We start from the raw sequence: 14,766 nt of genomic DNA on the forward strand, positions 1-14,766 counted from the left end.
AGCGCGTCTTTCACCGAGTTGATGATCCTCCAGCTGCAGTCGATGTTTGTCTCGGTGTGTGTCCCTGGGAACAGCCCGTAGAGCACAGAGTCCTGTGTCACAGAACTGCTCGGGATGAACCTCGACAGCAACCACTGCATCTCTCTCCAGACTTTCTTTGCAAAGGCACAATCCACAAGGAGGTGAACAACGGTCTCTTCCCCACCACAGCCACCTCGAGGGCATCGTGCAGAGGGGGTGAGACTCCTGGCGTGTAGGAAGGATCTGACGGGGAGGGCCTTTCTCACCACCAGCCAAGCTACGTCTTGGTGCTTGTTGGAAAGTTCTGGCGATGAGGCATTCTGCCAAATGACTTTGACAGTCTGCTCGGGGAACCATCCCACAGGGTCCACCCTCTCCTTATCCCTCAGGGCCTCTAGGACGTTACGTGCTGACCACTGCCTGATGGACTTGTGGTCGAAGGTGTTTTTCTGCATAAATTTTTCCACCAGGGACAGGTGGTACGGCACGGTCCAACTACTTGGAGCGTTCCGCGGCAGCGTGGCCAGACCCATCCTTCGCAACACCGGGGACAGGTAGAACCTCAGCACGTAGTGACACTTGGTGTTTGCGTACTGAGGGTCTACGCACCGCTTGATGCAGCCGCACACAAAGGTGGCCATCAGTATGAGGGCGATGTTGGGCACGTTTTTTCCCCCTTTATCTAGAGGCTTGTACATCGCGTCCCTGCAGACACGATCCATTTTCGACCTCCAGATAAAGCGGAAGATGGCTCGAGTGATCGCCATCGCGCAGGAGTGTGGAATGGGCCAGACCTGCGCCACGTACAGCAACAGCGAGAGTACCTCACACCTGATGACCAGGTTCTTACCCGCAATGGAGAGGGAGCGTCGCTCCCACATGCCCAGTTTCCTTTTCACCATAGCCACTCGCTCCTTCCAGTTTCTAACGCATGCCCCGGTCCCTCCGAACCATATCCCCAGCACCTTCAGGCCGTCAGCCCTGACAGTGAAGGGGACAAAGGATCGGTCAGCCCAGTTCCCAAAGAACATGGCCTCGCTCTTCCCACGATTTACCTTGGCTCCCGAGGCCAGTTCGAACTGGTCGCAGACGTGCATCAGTCTGCGCACCGACAGCGGATCCGAGCAGAAGACGGCGACGTCGTCCATGTACAGGGAGGCTTTTACCTGAGTGCCTCCACTGCCTGGGATCGTCACTCCTCTTATGCCCGGATCCTTCCTGATGGACTCGGCAAAGGGTTCTATGCAGCACACAAAAAGGACAGGCGAGAGAGGGCAGCCCTGCCTGACTCCAGATTTAATCGGAAAGCTATCTGTTTCCCACCCATTGATTGAGACTGCGCTACTGATGTTAGTGTAGAGCAGTTGGATCCAATTTCGAATTCCCTCCCCAAAGCCCATTTTGGAGAGCACATCCCCCATGTAGGTGTGCGATATTCTGTCAAAGGCCTTCTCCTGATCCAAGCTGATGAGGCAGGTATCCACACCCCTGTCCTGTACATAGGCAATCGTATCCCTGAGCAGCGCCAGGCTGTCAGAGATCTTCCTGCCTGGCACAGAGCAGGTCTGGTCAGGGTGAATCACCAATTCCAGAGCGGATTTGACCCGGTTGGCGATGACCTTGGACAGAATCTTATAGTCCATATTCAACAGTGAAATGGGTCGCCAATTTCTAATTTCCTCCCTTTCCCCCTTGTGCTTGTAGATGAGGGTGATGATGCCTTTCCTCATGGATTCTGACATGCTGCCGGCCAGGAGCATACTCTCGTACACTTCTAGCAGGTCTGGGCCGATCAAGTCCCACAGAGCCGAATACAACTCCGCCGGCAGGCCGTCGCTTCCGGGGGTTTTACTCTTCTCGAAGGACTCGAGGGCCTTAGTCAGTTCGTCAGGAGTTAGCGGTTTGTCTAGGCTCTCCCGCGTACTGTGGTCTAGGACCTCCGTGATAGAGGACAGGAAGGACTGGGAGGCCGTGCTGTCCGTGGGCTTCACGTCATACAGTCCGGCATAAAAGGATTTGCTGATCCTCAGAATGTCGGACCGTGATGACTTTACTGAGCCGTCTTCTTCCTTCAGGCTGCTGATCACAGAGCGCTCTCTGTGTACCTTTTGGAAGAAGAAACGTGAGCACGTCTCATCCTGCTCCACGGAGCGGACTCTGGAACGGAAGATGATCTTGGAGGCCTCCGAGGCAAAGTGCGAGGCTTGCTGGCCCTTCACCTCTTGGAGCTCCTCCTTGACATCGACCCCCATCGACCGCAGCCGGAGCAGATTCTGCATCTTTTCCTGGAGTCGGGACATTTCCCTCTGTTCCTTTCTAGCTTTCTGGGTGCCTTTGAGGATGAAAAACCTCTTGATGCTTCCCTTGATCACTTCCCACCAGTGTGTCAGGGACTCAAAGAGGGGTTTCACGGTTCTCCAACCTTTGTAATCCCTCTTGAGCTCCTCAATGTTCTCTGGGGTCAGCAGTTGCACATTTAGCTTCCATGCCCCCCTGCCCACCCTCAGGTCTTCCTCCAAGTGGCAGTCCGCCAGTAGGAGGCAGTGGTCAGAGAAGAACACCGGCTTGACGTCGGTGGATCTGACTGTGAATGCACGGGACACAAACAGGAAGTCTATCCTGGAACGAATGGACCCGTCTGGCCGCGACCAGGTGTATCTACGCTGCGCTCCGTCTGCAGGGTTGCTGAAGACGTCGTGCAGCTTGGCATCCTTAACTGTTTCCATCAGGGATCTGGACGTAGCGTCCAATCTGCTTCCGGCCCTGCCGGATCGTCCAGCCGCATCGATGATGCAGTTGAAGTCCCCGCCCAGAATGACCGGCCTGGAGGTCGCCAGCAGCAGTGGGAGCTGCTGAAAAACCTCCAGCCGCTCAGCCCCTTGTGCCGGGCCGTACACGTTAATTAACCGGAGTGGAGCGTTCTTGTACATTACGTCTGCTACCAGGAGTCGCCCGCCCACCACCTCCTTGACCTCGGAGACGGTGAAGTTGCCTCCCCGCAGCAGAATACCCAGGCCGGAGGAACGAGAGTCGTTTCCGCCCGACCAGATCGATGGCCCGTGGGACCACCATCGTGACCATTGCCTGTAGGAGCTGAGGTGCGGTATCGCACACTCCTGCAGAAACAACAGGTCAGCTTTGACCTTGGCTAGGCAGTCCAAGGTCGCAACACATCGCGTAGTAGATTTAATGCTACGCACATTTATGGATACAATCTTTAAACCCATATTAAAGCATTTATTCTCCTACCAAACCCACTGTCTCTGAGAGTCCCAGACCTTTAGTCTGCTCCTTCATACCCGTAGTGAGCTCAAATTCCTTCACTTTGGATGGGCTGAGGTAGATCTCCTTGGCCGTGTTCTGCTCCAGTGGCATCTGGAGGTTCACGTAGTGAGCGGATTTTGAGATGACCTTTGCTGGAGAAGCTTCTCCAAAACTCACCCCCTCTGGGGGGTTGCTGTTCCCGGCTTCCTGGAGCTGGGGTGCGATGATTGCCTCACTGCTCCCAGATTCCAGGGGCTGTGGTGCACTGGCCTCCTCAGGTTGCAGGCAAAGTTGGGGTGCGTTGGTCTCCTTGTTGTCTCCAATTTTCTGGAGCTCGGGTGTCTCGTCCTCCAACGCCCTGGAGCTTTGCCGCCTCTTCTGTCGGTGCCGCTCTGGCACTTCCTCATCCGAAGAGCTGCTGCCCTTGTCATCCGTGTCGGATGGGAGACGCCTCTTGCCGCTTCTCTGGGAAACGCCTTTGCTTCTTCTTCGCTCCCTCTTACTTTTCTTGTTCTTCACCGTCCGCCACTCCCCCTGCTGCTTTTCCACTGCTGCCTCCTCCTCCATTGATTCGCTGTCCTGAGGACTGGAAGGTTCAGGGGGTGGTGCTGTTGATTGGCTCTCTGTTGCCTCAATCTCTTTCTCCACCTTGTCTCTCTCTGTGTCCTCCTTTGTCCCGTTGAGCTCCCTGGGGGCCTTGGTGGTTGGAGTGACACGGAACATTTCTTCTGCTTCCCCGTGGTCGGCTTTGGCTGCCTGTGCGTAAGTACGGCAGCGTTTGGGGCAGGTCCTGTAGAGGTGACTTGCCTCGCCACACAGGTTGCAGCACTTGGCCTGTTTGCAGTCTTTTGTCTGGTGCCCTTCCTGTTTGCAGATCTTGCAGAGGGAGGCGCTGCAGTTGGCCGCCACATGACCAGCCTTGCCGCATGAGCGACAATGCTTGGGTTGCCCAGCGTAGACCAGGTAGCCACGGTTTCCCCCGATAGCGAAACTGGAAGGAGGGTGGAAAATGGCTCCCTTACCATCGGTCTTTAGCGTGACCTTAAACAGGCGTTTGCCTGTCCAGATCCCCAAGTCGTCTCGAATCTCGGTGCCGCTCCCCACCTTATCGAAGTACCTGGTGAGGAAGGTGACCACGTCGGCGACAGGGACGAAGGGGTTGTACACATGCACCATCACCTCACGTTCCCGTTGCAACGGCAGAGAAAAGTGCGGCTCCGCCGTCAGGATCTTCATCTCCGGCAGGTCTCTCTTCTCCTCGAACACCCTCAGGAGCCGGACGCAGTCTGCCACTTGCTTGAACGTCACGTCGAAATAACCACCTTTGCGGGAGTCGTGCAGGGTGAAGATCTCCGTAGCTTGGAAGCCGCACGCCTTCAACAGGATCCTCCTGGTGAAGAAGCCCCGATCCATAGGTGATCCTCCTTCGTCGCTGTGGTTCACCGTGACTCGGACGGTGATAGGTAACCCACGGTATGAATTCGGATTGCGATTGGTTTTCGCCCTTCCATCCCGACCTTGCCATGGCAGGACCATGGTGTCGCCCCTGCAACACTACACTTGATCTTAGCCAAGAGGCCGAGAAGCGATGAGAAAGAAAGAAAGTTGTGTTTTGAAAGATGTGCATGTTGAAAAGTAAAGAAAGCAGATGTTTGTAAGAAATCTATTTTTAGCATTGAAAATCCCCTGGAAAGGGGTGGTGCACCATTCCCAGAAATACTGCAATACCGGGTCGATGCGTGGAGTGGACGGAGCAAGCCCCTATTCCATCTCCCTGCTCCAAAAATCAATTTAATATATGGTCCCCAGATAAGGGACGTATCAGATATTAAACTGATAAGAACAGATTTTTTTTTTTTTTTTTTTTTGTAAAAATATACTTTATTCATAAAAATCTTCAATCACATTCAAAACCATTTCAAAAACAACATTACAAGGGTACAATCCAGGTTAAACTTTTACAAAATGTATCACCAGGTGCATCAGTACAAACAATATTACAGTCATTTACAGCCTTTCATTTTGATCTGTACAGCCCGAGGGGCTCTAAACAGTTCCCAGTCTCTCGGTGCGCTGTGGTAGAAAGGTCTTAGACAGCGACCCTTCCCCATTGCGCCTTTGCGGCAGCTGCCCCAAGCTTTAGTGCGTCCCTCAGCACGTAGTCCTGGACTTTGGATTGTGCCAGTCCGCAACAATCGGTCGGGGACAAATCTTTGTGCTGGAAGACCAACAAGTTTCGGGCAGACCAAAGCGCGTCTTTCACCGAGTTGATGATCCTCCAGCTGCAGTTGATGTTTGTCTCGGTGTGTGTCCCTGGGAACAGCCCGTAGAGCACAGAGTCCTGTGTCACAGAACTGCTCGGGATGAACCTCGACAGCAACCACTGCATCTCTCTCCAGACTTTCTTTGCAAAGGCACAATCCACAAGGAGGTGAACAACGGTCTCTTCCCCACCACAGCCACCTCGAGGGCATCGTGCAGAGGGGGTGAGACTCCTGGCGTGTAGGAAGGATCTGACGGGGAGGGCCTTTCTCACCACCAGCCAAGCTACGTCTTGGTGCTTGTTGGAAAGTTCTGGCGATGAGGCATTCTGCCAAATGACTTTGACGGTCTGCTCGGGGAACCATCCCACAGGGTCCACCCTCTCCTTATCCCTCAGGGCCTCTAGGACGTTACGTGCTGACCACTGCCTGATGGACTTGTGGTCAAAGGTGTTTTTCTGCATAAATTTTTCCACCAGGGACAGGTGGTACGGCACGGTCCAACTACTTGGAGCGTTCCGCGGCAGCGTGGCCAGACCCATCCTTCGCAACACCGGGGACAGGTAGAACCTCAGCACGTAGTGACACTTGGTGTTTGCGTACTGAGGGTCTACGCACCGCTTGATGCAGCCGCACACAAAGGTGGCCATCAGTATGAGGGCGATGTTGGGCACGTTTTTTCCCCCTTTATCTAGAGGCTTGTACATCGCGTCCCTGCAGACACGATCCATTTTCGACCTCCAGATAAAGCGGAAGATGGCTCGAGTGATCGCCATCGCGCAGGAGTGTGGAATGGGCCAGACCTGCGCCACGTACAGCAACAGCGAGAGTACCTCACACCTGATGACCAGGTTCTTACCCGCAATGGAGAGGGAGCGTCGCTCCCACATGCCCAGTTTCCTTTTCACCATAGCCACTCGCTCCTTCCAGTTTCTAACGCATGCCCCGGTCCCTCCGAACCATATCCCCAGCACCTTCAGGCCGTCAGCCCTGACAGTGAAGGGGACAAAGGATCGGTCAGCCCAGTTCCCAAAGAACATGGCCTCGCTCTTCCCACGATTTACCTTGGCTCCCGAGGCCAGTTCGAACTGGTCGCAGACGTGCATCAGTCTGCGCACCGACAGCGGATCCGAGCAGAAGACGGCGACGTCGTCCATGTACAGGGAGGCTTTTACCTGAGTGCCTCCACTGCCTGGGATCGTCACTCCTCTTATGCCCGGATCCTTCCTGATGGACTCGGCAAAGGGTTCTATGCAGCACACAAAAAGGACAGGCGAGAGAGGGCAGCCCTGCCTGACTCCAGATTTAATCGGAAAGCTATCTGTTTCCCACCCATTGATTGAGACTGCGCTACTGATGTTAGTGTAGAGCAGTTGGATCCAATTTCGAATTCCCTCCCCAAAGCCCATTTTGGAGAGCACATCCCCCATGTAGGTGTGCGATATTCTGTCAAAGGCCTTCTCCTGATCCAAGCTGATGAGGCAGGTATCCACACCCCTGTCCTGTACATAGGCAATCGTATCCCTGAGCAGCGCCAGGCTGTCAGAGATCTTCCTGCCTGGCACAGAGCAGGTCTGGTCAGGGTGAATCACCAATTCCAGAGCGGATTTGACCCGGTTGGCGATGACCTTGGACAGAATCTTATAGTCCACATTCAACAGTGAAATGGGTCGCCAATTTCTAATTTCCTCCCTTTCCCCCTTGTGCTTGTAGATGAGGGTGATGATGCCTTTCCTCATGGATTCTGACATGCTGCCGGCCAGGAGCATACTCTCGTACACTTCTAGCAGGTCTGGGCCGATCAAGTCCCACAGAGCCGAATACAACTCCGCCGGCAGGCCGTCGCTTCCGGGGGTTTTACTCTTCTCGAAGGACTCGAGGGCCTTAGTCAGTTCGTCAGGAGTTAGCGGTTTGTCTAGGCTCTCCCGCGTACTGTGGTCTAGGACCTCCGTGATAGAGGACAGGAAGGACTGGGAGGCCGTGCTGTCCGTGGGCTTCACGTCATACAGTCCGGCATAAAAGGATTTGCTGATCCTCAGAATGTCGGACCGTGATGACTTTACTGAGCCGTCTTCTTCCTTCAGGCTGCTGATCACAGAGCGCTCTCTGTGTACCTTTTGGAAGAAGAAACGTGAGCACGTCTCATCCTGCTCCACGGAGCGGACTCTGGAACGGAAGATGATCTTGGAGGCCTCCGAGGCAAAGTGCGAGGCTTGCTGGCCCTTCACCTCTTGGAGCTCCTCCTTGACATCGACCCCCATCGACCGCAGCCGGAGCAGATTCTGCATCTTTTCCTGGAGTCGGGACATTTCCCTCTGTTCCTTTCTAGCTTTCTGGGTGCCTTTGAGGATGAAAAACCTCTTGATGCTTCCCTTGATCACTTCCCACCAGTGTGTCAGGGACTCAAAGAGGGGTTTCACGGTTCTCCAACCTTTGTAATCCCTCTTGAGCTCCTCAATGTTCTCTGGGGTCAGCAGTTGCACATTTAGCTTCCATGCCCCCCTGCCCACCCTCAGGTCTTCCTCCAAGTGGCAGTCCGCCAGTAGGAGGCAGTGGTCAGAGAAGAACACCGGCTTGACCTCGGTGGATCTGACTGTGAATGCACGGGACACAAACAGGAAGTCTATCCTGGAACGAATGGACCCGTCTGGCCGCGACCAGGTGTATCTACGCTGCGCTCCGTCTGCAGGGTTGCTGAAGACGTCGTGCAGCTTGGCATCCTTAACTGTTTCCATCAGGGATCTGGACGTAGCGTCCAATCTGCTTCCGGCCCTGCCGGATCGTCCAGCCGCATCGATGATGCAGTTGAAGTCCCCGCCCAGAATGACCGGCCTGGAGGTCGCCAGCAGCAGTGGGAGCTGCTGAAAAACCTCCAGCCGCTCAGCCCCTTGTGCCGGGCCGTACACGTTAATTAACCGGAGTGGAGCGTTCTTGTACATTACGTCTGCTACCAGGAGTCGCCCGCCCACCACCTCCTTGACCTCGGAGACGGTGAAGTTGCCTCCCCGCAGCAGAATACCCAGGCCGGAGGAACGAGAGTCGTTTCCGCCCGACCAGATCGATGGCCCGTGGGACCACCATCGTGACCATTGCCTGTAGGAGCTGAGGTGCGGTATCGCACACTCCTGCAGAAACAACAGGTCAGCTTTGACCTTGGCTAGGTAGTCCAAGGTCGCAACACATCGCGTAGTAGATTTAATGCTACGCACATTTATGGATACAATCTTTAAACCCATATTAAAGCATTTATTCTCCTACCAAACCCACTGTCTCTGAGAGTCCCAGACCTTTAGTCTGCTCCTTCATACCCGTAGTGAGCTCAAATTCCTTCACTTTGGATGGGCTGAGGTAGATCTCCTTGGCCGTGTTCTGCTCCAGTGGCATCTGGAGGTTCACGTAGTGAGCGGATTTTGAGATGACCTTTGCTGGAGAAGCTTCTCCAAAACTCACCCCCTCTGGGGGGTTGCTGTTCCCGGCTTCCTGGAGCTGGGGTGCGATGATTGCCTCACTGCTCCCAGATTCCAGGGGCTGTGGTGCACTGGCCTCCTCAGGTTGCAGGCAAAGTTGGGGTGCGTTGGTCTCCTTGTTGTCTCCAATTTTCTGGAGCTCGGGTGTCTCGTCCTCCAACGCCCTGGAGCTTTGCCGCCTCTTCTGTCGGTGCCGCTCTGGCACTTCCTCATCCGAAGAGCTGCTGCCCTTGTCATCCGTGTCGGATGGGAGACGCCTCTTGCCGCTTCTCTGGGAAACGCCTTTGCTTCTTCTTCGCTCCCTCTTACTTTTCTTGTTCTTCACCGTCCGCCACTCCCCCTGCTGCTTTTCCACTGCTGCCTCCTCCTCCATTGATTCGCTGTCCTGAGGACTGGAAGGTTCAGGGGGTGGTGCTGTTGATTGGCTCTCTGTTGCCTCAATCTCTTTCTCCACCTTGTCTCTCTCTGTGTCCTCCTTTGTCCCGTTGAGCTCCCTGGGGGCCTTGGTGGTTGGAGTGACACGGAACATTTCTTCTGCTTCCCCGTGGTCGGCTTTGGCTGCCTGTGCGTAAGTACGGCAGCGTTTGGGGCAGGTCCTGTAGAGGTGACTTGCCTCGCCACACAGGTTGCAGCACTTGGCCTGTTTGCAGTCTTTTGTCTGGTGCCCTTCCTGTTTGCAGATCTTGCAGAGGGAGGCGCTGCAGTTGGCCGCCACATGACCAGCCTTGCCGCATGAGCGACAATGCTTGGGTTGCCCAGCGTAGACCAGGTAGCCACGGTTTCCCCCGATAGCGAAACTGGAAGGAGGGTGGAAAATGGCTCCCTTACCATCGGTCTTTAGCGTGACCTTAAACAGGCGTTTGCCTGTCCAGATCCCCAAGTCGTCTCGAATCTCGGTGCCGCTCCCCACCTTATCGAAGTACCTGGTGAGGAAGGTGACCACGTCGGCGACAGGGACGAAGGGGTTGTACACATGCACCATCACCTCACGTTCCCGTTGCAACGGCAGAGAAAAGTGCGGCTCCGCCGTCAGGATCTTCATCTCCGGCAGGTCTCTCTTCTCCTCGAACACCCTCAGGAGCCGGACGCAGTCTGCCACTTGCTTGAACGTGACGTCGAAATAACCACCTTTGCGGGAGTCGTGCAGGGTGAAGATCTCCGTAGCTTGGAAGCCGCACGCCTTCAACAGGATCCTCCTGGTGAAGAAGCCCCGATCCATAGGTGATCCTCCTTCGTCGCTGTGGTTCACCGTGACTCGGACGGTGATAGGTAACCCACGGTATGAATTCGGATTGCGATTGGTTTTCGCCCTTCCATCCCGACCTTGCCATGGCAGGACCATGGTGTCGCCCCTGCAACACTACACTTGATCTTAGCCAAGAGGCCGAGAAGCGATGAGAAAGAAAGAAAGTTGTGTTTTGAAAGATGTGCATGTTGAAAAGTAAAGAAAGCAGATGTTTGTAAGAAATCTATTTTTAGCATTGAAAATCCCCTGGAAAGGGGTGGTGCACCATTCCCAGAAATACTGCAATACCGGGTCGATGCGTGGAGTGGACGGAGCAAGCCCCTATTCCATCTCCCTGCTCCAAAAATCAATTTAATATATGGTCCCCAGATAAGGGACGTATCAGATATTAAACTGATAAGAACAGATTTTTTTTTTTTTTTTTTTTTTGTAAAAATATACTTTATTCATAAAAATCTTCAATCACATTCAAAACCATTTCAAAAACAACATTACAAGGGTACAATCCAGGTTAAACTTTTACAAAATGTATCACCAGGTGCATCAGTACAAACAATATTACAGTCATTTACAGCCTTTCATTTTGATCTGTACAGCCCGAGGGGCTCTAAACAGTTCCCAGTCTCTCGGTGCGCTGTGGTAGAAAGGTCTTAGACAGCGACCCTTCCCCATTGCGCCTTTGCGGCAGCTGCCCCAAGCTTTAGTGCGTCCCTCAGCACGTAGTCCTGGACTTTGGATTGTGCCAGTCCGCAACAATCGGTCGGGGACAAATCTTTGTGCTGGAAGACCAACAAGTTTCGGGCAGACCAAAGCGCGTCTTTCACCGAGTTGATGATCCTCCAGCTGCAGTTGATGTTTGTCTCGGTGTGTGTCCCTGGGAACAGCCCGTAGAGCACAGAGTCCTGTGTCACAGAACTGCTCGGGATGAACCTCGACAGCAACCACTGCATCTCTCTCCAGACTTTCTTTGCAAAGGCACAATCCACCAGGAGGTGAACAACGGTCTCTTCCCCACCACAGCCACCTCGAGGGCATCGTGCAGAGGGGGTGAGACTCCTGGCGTGTAGGAAGGATCTGACGGGGAGGGCCTTTCTCACCACCAGCCAAGCTACGTCTTGGTGCTTGTTGGAAAGTTCTGGCGATGAGGCATTCTGCCAAATGACTTTGACAGTCTGCTCGGGGAACCATCCCACAGGGTCCACCCTCTCCTTATCCCTCAGGGCCTCTAGGACGTTACGTGCTGACCACTGCCTGATGGACTTGTGGTCAAAGGTGTTTTTCTGCATAAATTTTTCCACCAGGGACAGGTGGTACGGCACGGTCCAACTACTTGGAGCGTTCCGCGGCAGCGTGGCCAGACCCATCCTTCGCAACACCGGGGACAGGTAGAACCTCAGCACGTAGTGACACTTGGTGTTTGCGTACTGAGGGTCTACGCACCGCTTGATGCAGCCGCACACAAAGGTGGCCATCAGTATGAGGGCGATGTTGGGCACGTTTTTTCCCCCTTTATCTAGAGGCTTGTACATCGCGTCCCTGCAGACACGATCCATTTTCGACCTCCAGATAAAGCGGAAGATGGCTCGAGTGATCGCCATCGCGCAGGAGTGTGGAATGGGCCAGACCTGCGCCACGTACAGCAACAGCGAGAGTACCTCACACCTGATGACCAGGTTCTTACCCGCAATGGAGAGGGAGCGTCGCTCCCACATGCCCAGTTTCCTTTTCACCATAGCCACTCGCTCCTTCCAGTTTCTAACGCATGCCCCGGTCCCTCCGAACCATATCCCCAGCACCTTCAGGCCGTCAGCCCTGACAGTGAAGGGGACAAAGGATCGGTCAGCCCACTTCCCAAAGAACATGGCCTCGCTCTTCCCACGATTTACCTTGGCTCCCGAGGCCAGTTCGAACTGGTCGCAGACGTGCATCAGTCTGCGCACCGACAGCGGATCCGAGCAGAAGACGGCGACGTCGTCCATGTACAGGGAGGCTTTTACCTGAGTGCCTCCACTGCCTGGGATCGTCACTCCTCTTATGCCCGGATCCTTCCTGATGGACTCGGCAAAGGGTTCTATGCAGCACACAAAAAGGACAGGCGAGAGAGGGCAGCCCTGCCTGACTCCAGATTTAATCGGAAAGCTATCTGTTTCCCACCCATTGATTGAGACTGCGCTACTGATGTTAGTGTAGAGCAGTTGGATCCAATTTCGAATTCCCTCCCCAAAGCCCATTTTGGAGAGCACATCCCCCATGTAGGTGTGCGATATTCTGTCAAAGGCCTTCTCCTGATCCAAGCTGATGAGGCAGGTATCCACACCCCTGTCCTGTACATAGGCAATCGTATCCCTGAGCAGCGCCAGGCTGTCAGAGATCTTCCTGCCTGGCACAGAGCAGGTCTGGTCAGGGTGAATCACCAATTCCAGAGCGGATTTGACCCGGTTGGCGATGACCTTGGACAGAATCTTATAGTCCATATTCAACAGTGAAATGGGTCGCCAATTTCTAATTTCCTCCCTTTCCCCCTTGTGCTTGTAGATGAGGGTGATGATGCCTTTCCTCATGTATTCTGACATGCTGCCGGCCAGGAGCATACTCTCGTACACTTCTAGCAGGTCTGGGCCGATCAAGTCCCACAGAGCCGAATACAACTCCGCCGGCAGGCCGTCGCTTCCGGGGGTTTTACTCTTCTCGAAGGACTCGAGGGCCTTAGTCAGTTCGTCAGGAGTTAGCGGTTTGTCTAGGCTCTCCCGCGTACTGTGGTCTAGGACCTCCGTGATAGAGGACAGGAAGGACTGGGAGGCCGTGCTGTCCGTGGGCTTCACGTCATACAGTCCGGCATAAAAGGATTTGCTGATCCTCAGAATGTCGGACCGTGATGACTTTACTGAGCCGTCTTCTTCCTTCAGGCTGCTGATCACAGAGCGCTCTCTGTGTACCTTTTGGAAGAAGAAACGTGAGCACGTCTCATCCTGCTCCACGGAGCGGACTCTGGAACGGAAGATGATCTTGGAGGCCTCCGAGGCAAAGTGCGAGGCTTGCTGGCCCTTCACCTCTTGGAGCTCCTCCTTGACATCGACCCCCATCGACTGCAGCCGGAGCAGATTCTGCATCTTTTCCTGGAGTCGGGACATTTCCCTCTGTTCCTTTCTAGCTTTCTGGGTGCCTTTGAGGATGAAAAACCTCTTGATGCTTCCCTTGATCACTTCCCACCAGTGTGTCAGGGACTCAAAGAGGGGTTTCACGGTTCTCCAACCTTTGTAATCCCTCTTGAGCTCCTCAATGTTCTCTGGGGTCAGCAGTTGCACATTTAGCTTCCATGCCCCCCTGCCCACCCTCAGGTCTTCCTCCAAGTGGCAGTCCGCCAGTAGGAGGCAGTGGTCAGAGAAGAACACCGGCCTGACGTCGGTGGATCTGACTGTGAATGCACGGGACACAAACAGGAAGTCTATCCTGGAACGAATGGACCCGTCTGGCCGCGACCAGGTGTATCTACGCTGCGCTCCGTCTGCAGGGTTGCTGAAGACGTCGTGCAGCTTGGCATCCTTAACTGTTTCCATCAGGGATCTGGACGTAGCGTCCAATCTGCTTCCGGCCCTGCCGGATCGTCCAGCCGCATCGATGATGCAGTTGAAGTCCCCGCCCAGAATGACCGGCCTGGAGGTCGCCAGCAGCAGTGGGAGCTGCTGAAAAACCTCCAGCCGCTCAGCCCTTTGTGCCGGGCCGTACACGTTAATTAACCGGAGTGGAGCGTTCTTGTACATTACGTCTGCTACCAGGAGTCGCCCGCCCACCACCTCCTTGACCTCGGAGACGGTGAAGTTGCCTCCCCGCAGCAGAATACCCAGGCCGGAGGAACGAGAGTCGTTTCCGCCCGACCAGATCGATGGCCCGTGGGACCACCATCGTGACCATTGCCTGTAGGAGCTGAGGTGCGGTATCGCACACTCCTGCAGAAACAACAGGTCAGCTTTGACCTTGGCTAGGTAGTCCAAGGTCGCAACACATCGCGTAGTAGATTTAATGCTACGCACATTTATGGATACAATCTTTAAACCCATATTAAAGCATTTATTCTCCTACCAAACCCACTGTCTCTGAGAGTCCCAGACCTTTAGTCTGCTCCTTCATACCCGTAGTGAGCTCAAATTCCTTCACTTTGGATGGGCTGAGGTAGATCTCCTTGGCCGTGTTCTGCTCCAGTGGCATCTGGAGGTTCACGTAGTGAGCGGATTTTGAGATGACCTTTGCTGGAGAAGCTTCTCCAAAACTCACCCCCTCTGGGGGGTTGCTGTTCCCGGCTTCCTGGAGCTGGGGTGCGATGATTGCCTCACTGCTCCCAGATTCCAGGGGCTGTGGTGCACTGGCCTCCTCAGGTTGCAGGCAAAGTTGGGGTGCGTTGGTCTCCTTGTTGTCTCCAATTTTCTGGAGCTCGGGTGTCTCGTCCTCCAACGCCCTGGAGCTTTGCCGCCTCTTCTGTCGGTGCCGCTCTGGCACTTCCTCATCCGAA

General features: G+C 54.5%; 1 protein-coding gene and 2 non-coding genes across 6 annotated transcripts in view; all 3 read right to left on the bottom strand.

Moving 5' to 3' along the window:
* Positions 1 to 14,766, bottom strand: part of ccdc134 (coiled-coil domain containing 134) — a 156,372-nt gene that overhangs the window by 69,209 nt on the left and 72,397 nt on the right. The window lies entirely within an intron of this gene.
* LOC144669757 (U2 spliceosomal RNA) lies at positions 4,980 to 5,163 on the bottom strand. The gene has a single exon (XR_013573730.1). It is a non-coding gene; the product is annotated as a U2 spliceosomal RNA (small nuclear RNA).
* LOC144669762 (U2 spliceosomal RNA) lies at positions 10,514 to 10,698 on the bottom strand. Its single transcript, XR_013573732.1, has one exon. It is a non-coding gene; the product is annotated as a U2 spliceosomal RNA (small nuclear RNA).

Source organism: Cetorhinus maximus, chromosome 29 (genome assembly GCF_964194155.1).
Source record: "Cetorhinus maximus chromosome 29, sCetMax3.hap1.1, whole genome shotgun sequence".
Taxonomy (NCBI): Eukaryota; Metazoa; Chordata; class Chondrichthyes; order Lamniformes; family Cetorhinidae; genus Cetorhinus; species Cetorhinus maximus.